This window comes from Nicotiana sylvestris, chromosome 5 (genome assembly GCF_000393655.2).
Source record: "Nicotiana sylvestris chromosome 5, ASM39365v2, whole genome shotgun sequence".
Taxonomy (NCBI): Eukaryota; Viridiplantae; Streptophyta; class Magnoliopsida; order Solanales; family Solanaceae; genus Nicotiana; species Nicotiana sylvestris.
In genome coordinates, this window is record NC_091061.1 from 77,270,733 (window position 1) to 77,276,732 (window position 6,000).

Here is a 6,000-nt window from a genome sequence, read left to right on the forward strand (position 1 = left end):
GCCTTAAGTCGCCAATCTATGGGTAGCTTAGCACATGTAGAGACCGGAAAAGACAATTAACCAGAGAGATTCATCAATTAGCTTGTTTGGGGGTTCATTTAGTGAACTCTGGCAATGGAGGAGTCGTACTCCAAAATACTGCAAAAAATCATCTCTCATAGCTGAAGTAAAGGAGAGGCAGTACGAGGACCCAGAGTTGGTCGAGTTGAGAGAGCAGGTTCCACAGTAGAAGAAGCCATTTTTAGAACTCAAAGGAGATGGGGTTCTTAGATACAGAGGTCGTTTGTGAGTTCCAGATGTAGCAGGGCTACGAGACAGGATTATGTTAGAGGTACATTATTCGTGGTACTCCATTCACCCTAGGTCGACGAAGATGTATCATGACATTAAGGATGTGTATTGGTGGAACGATATGAAGAAGAACATTGCTGAGTATGTCGCTCAATGCCCTAGTTTCCAGCAGGTGAAGATAGAGCACCAGAAGCCTGGAGGGCTAATGCAGACTATAGAGATCCCGACGTGGAAATGGGAGGCGATAAACATGGACTTATCACAGGTTTACCTTGTTCTCATCATAAGTTCGATTCCATATGGGTGATAGTCGATAGGCTCACAAAATCAGCTCATTCTTATCGATCAGATCTACATATACAACATAAGATTATGCAAAATTATATACTAAGGAGATAGTACGACTACACGGAGTACCAATATCTATTATATCTGACTATGGGGCCCAATTTACAGTACATTTTTGGAGGTCATTTCAGCAAGGTCTAAGGACTCAGGTGAATCTCAGCACATCTTTTCATCCACAAACTGATGGACAAGCCAAGATCACAATTCAGATGCTCAAGGATGTGTTACGAGCATGTGTGCTGGATTTTAAAAGAAGTTGGGATGAACATCTACCTCTTATCGAGTTTGCATATAATAACAATTACCACTCCAGTATCCAGATGACTCCATACGAGGCTTTGTATGGGCGTAAGTGCAGATATCTTATAGGGTGATTTGATGTTGGAGAATCTGGGTTACATGGACCAGACCTAGTTCAGTAGGCCATAGAAAAAGTAAAGCTTATCCGGGAGCGATTATTGACAGCTCAGAGTCGTCAGAAGTCATGATATTCTGATGTGCGACGATGATATTTAGAGTTCGGGGTTGATGACTGGGTATTCTTAAAGGTGTCACCTATGAAGGGTGTGATGAGATTTGTCAAGAAAGACAAACTTAGCCCACGGTATATTGAGCATTATAGGATCATTCGAAGAGTGGGCCAAGTAGCTTATGAGTTAGAATTGCCCTCGGAATTGAAGTCTGTCCATCTGTTTTTTCACATATCTATGTTACGAAAGTGCATTGGCAATCCTACCCAAATAGTGCCCACAAATGATGTACAGATTACAGAGGACTTGTCATACGAGGAAATTCCAGTTGCCATCCTAGACCAACAAATCCGCAAGGGGGTAGCCTCCGTGAAGGTTTTATGGAGAAGCAAGAATGTGGAAGAGATGACGTGGGAAGCGAAGGAAGAAATAAAGTCTAAATACCCCCACCTATTTCAAACTAGAACTATGGATCGAGATGGGATACCTCAGCACAACCCTATTCAGGCAAGTAGGTTCTACAATAAGCTCTTATTTTTGACTTTTCGAATTTATAATAAACAGCGGTGTGAGGACAAGTGTGGCATATATAGTATGATTTTTGGCTGTGTGCAGGGTGGTTTAAGTCTAGTGTACGGAAGAGACTACGACAAAAATTTTCCCAAAGAATCTAACAGTAGAAATTTGAGGACCAATGTTCGTAAGAGGGGAAGGATGTTACATCTCGCATTTTTCGTACTTAAAGTTTCGTCTTCAGTAAATTGACATAAACTCAGGGATGAGATTACCTTGATGTTAGCATATTTATGTTATTTATACCAAGCAATAAGTAAGTATCATGAAGGAAGGGGTACACGAATTAAAGAAAATGAGTTTCATTGAAGGTTATCAAATTGGGATAAACTACGGGTCGAGCGATAATAACCGATACTTATGGACTAGTACCATGCAAGGTACCATATGACTATGATAGTATGATGTATAAGGTATATTAAAAATAAGTAGAATTTTAAGTAATTTGAGACAATTCATAATTATACGGGTAATTGGTTAATTACCGGGTAGCGGGATATTACCTAATTAATAATTAAACTATGAGACTGGACAACCTAAAACGTGGCAATTAGTTAAAGAAATGACTAAGAGTCATTCTTGATTAGGTGGCTAATTCTTACAATAACACCTATTCTTACTAGGTGGCATAACATGCTAGTTATACCTTTACTTAATTTTAAATATTTTCCGTATCAAGACACCACCATTAAGAAGTGCGGAACATTAGCTACCCTAAAAAATTTCAAGAAGTTTCATTCAAAAATACTCCAGTCAAATCCTAAGTATTATATTAAGCAACATGAATTCTCACAACCAAAAGGGATCCAACGAGGATTATTAGCAACGTAAAATTTTATGGTTCTAAAGGAATACGGTGCAACCTTTTCCCAAAAATATCATACGGATTTTTTCCTACTCCATGTATATTAAGACTAAGCTCTTTCTTAATTTTGGCATGATCTCATCATTACACAAGTTTGATAACGAGGCATAAAGAAAACATATCTCGGAATTTACGTATATTTTGCTAGTCTCGCAAGTTACAATTTTCTCTTTATCGGGACTTCATATTCATTTGAGTATTTTCTTCTTTTAGTCAAGAGAGCAGAGAGTTTATATATACAGTATTAAAGTATTTTCTTTACCATCGAGCTATAATCAATGACAGACCCCTATTGGGAAACCTCTGATAAGATGGTAAGTTATATACCGAGCTTACTGTGGCCGAACGCCTATGAGCAAGCCCAATTGGTCGAGATACAGAGCCTAGTATGGTTGAGCACCTATGAGCAAGCTTACTACGGTAAAGAAGATATATATATATACCGAGCCTTATAGGGCCGGACAGATATTTTACTCACTATATTGAGAGAGTTGAGTCAGTGTCAGCAGATGAGCATATCTTTAGATTTTCTTTTACTCCCAATTGCTTTTAGTTATTATATTATCAGTTCAGTTTCAGCTTTCAGTATATTGCTTTACATACTCGGTACATTATTTCGTACTCACGTTCCTTTTTGGGGGCGCTGCATTTCATGCGTGCAGGTTCAGACAGACAGACGGATAAACTTCCTTAGTAGGTGTTGCCCGAATTCAGCTTTATCGGTAAGCTCCCCGCCTTTCGGAGTTGCCATGTCTAGTAGTTTGGTGTACATCTTGTGCATATATGTAGATAGGTTCTAGGTAGGTCGGGGCCCTGTTCTGATCACAATACATCTATTAGTAGAGGCTTATAGATATATCCTATCAGTTAGTGTAGTATGAGAGGCTTATATGCCTTGTACGTATATTTTGTTGGCTTGTCAATTGCAGTAATCATAACAACACATTTAGTCAGTGTTAGTCTCTATTCAGTTTTACATTTTGCATCGTACGTTATCTTGTAATGTGGCCCATGTCCAAAGTGTGACATTACATGCTCAGAGTCTCTTAGAAACAAGTGGTACGCAAGGATAGGCGAGGCACTAGGTGCCGGTCTCGCCCCCAGGCTCAGGGCTTAACATTGGATTGGATTTTTGATGGTTTTGTTAGCTTTGTTGGGTGATTTTGAACTTAGGAGCGTGTCCAAATTGTGATTTGGAGGTCCGTAGTAGAATTTAGCTCTAAATGGCGAAAGTTAAAATTTTGGAAAGTTTGACGGGCAGTGGCCTTTTTGATATCGGGGTCGGATTCTGATTTTGAAAGTCGGAGCAGGTCTGTAATGTCAAACATGACTTGTGTGCAAAATTTGAGGTCAATCAGACGTGATTTGATAGGTTTCGGCATCGGATGTGATGTTTGAAGTTTCAAAGTTCATTGATTTCGAATTAAGGCTTGATTCGATGTTTCAATATTGTTATGTGGATTTTGAGGCCTCGTGTAGGTCTATATTATGTTAGGGGACTTATTGGTATACTTGGATGGGGTCCCAAGGGGCTCGGGCGTGTTTCAGATTGATTTCGGATCATTTTTTCCTTCATGTTGCTATTGTTTGTTGCTGATGGTTTTGGTATGACCGCACATGTGGCTGGTTTGTGCAGGTGAGATGGTAGTAGAAGCGTTAGTAGAGTCACAGAAGCGAGAAGAGACTGGGTGAGGAAGACCGTAGAAGCAGATTTTTGGAGCGCACCTATGCGCGGGCAAATGCGAGATTGGAATCGCATATGCGTAAAGCTTCGCAGAAGCAGAATTTGATATCCGCAGGTGCGAGGATTGTTGGGCAAGGCTATTTTTGCAGAAGCAAAGTTTCTACCGCAGAAACAGTGGTCACATATGCGACGATTTGTTGCCAAATGCAGAATCGCTGGCAGAATGTTATAAGTTCGAGGGTTGGTCATTTTTATCACATATTGAGCTATGGACTTCGGAATGGAGCAATTTTTGGAGAAAATTTTATCACAAGGATTGGGGTAAGTGTTTTCAACGCGATTTTGGTTATATTTCGTGAATGTATCATCGATTTTAGCTTTTGGTTGATGAATTTTATAGAGGAAATTGGGGTTTTAGCCTAAAGTTTTATAATATAAATTTTTAAGTTTTGAACACCGATTTGCAGTCGGATTTGAGTGAAGCTAGTATAGTTGGACTCGTAATTGAATGGATTGTTAGATTTTGTGAGTTTTGTCGGGTTTCAAGATGCGAGCCTGGGTTGGAATTTTTGGCCGATTTTGGGATTTTGATTCAAGATTTGACCTTTTTCGATTGGGATTGATTCCTTTAGCATTGTTTGATGTATTTGAGTTCTTTTTGGGTAGTTTTGAGCCGTTCGGAGGTCGGTACGCACGAGATAGCATTTTTGGAGCATTGCTTGGCTTGCTCGGTATTGGAATTGGCTTGTTCGAGGTAAGTAACTCTTCTAAACTTAGTACTGAGGGTATGAAACCCTTAATTATGTGCTATGTGAGTGGTGTTGAGGTGACGCACATGCTAGTGACAGGTGTGTGGGTGTGCACCGTGTAGATTGTGACTCCGTTATTGATGTGGTACTGTGTAGTTACCTGACCTTACCTGTAATCATGAAATTTCTACGTACTTGAGCTATTAAGCTGTGATCCATGTTAGACACCATGTCTAGGCTATATGCTTATCCTGATGGGACCCACTAAGGTCATTTCTGATGTTGAGTTATCTACTTTCATTGCTTTATATACTCAGTCATACACATCCATATGCATATCATATCTCAGTCTATGTTGTTATTTATTGATGCATCATATCATTATATTCGGGCTAGTTTTATGACATTGTGAGCCCGAGAGAGAGATTATAGAGATTGATGATTGAGTGAGGCCGATGGCCTAATCGTGAGGATATTGATACTATAGCACGTGAGTTGTCCGTGCGGATTCTGATATTGATACTTTAGCACGTGAGTTGTCTCGTGCAGCACGTGAGTTGTCCATGCGGATTCTAATATTGATATCATAGCACGTGAGTTGCCCGTGCATATTATAGCGCTTGGGCTGTAGGAGCCCCTCCGGAGTTTGTACACACCCTAGTGAGCGCGGTTGATTATATTGAGGGATGGATCTTCCCTAGATATGGATCTTGTCCGAATCATTTATATACCTGGAGATGGATCTTTTCCATGGGGCCAAATGGGCCTTCCTCGGTACTAAGTGACTGATGGTAAGTGATGTATATATTTCGGGATGGATCTTCCCTGGGCTATGTGGGCCATATACAATACCAGGTGGTTGAGCATGACGGGTGGAAAGTGTGAGACAATGAGATTGAGTACTCTGAGAGTATGAGTATATGATTCATCTCTGAGATACATGGCATTGGCATGCACACATGACATACAGACATAGAGATGCATTTTTCCTCATGATGTACGATATCACGTCATTCATGA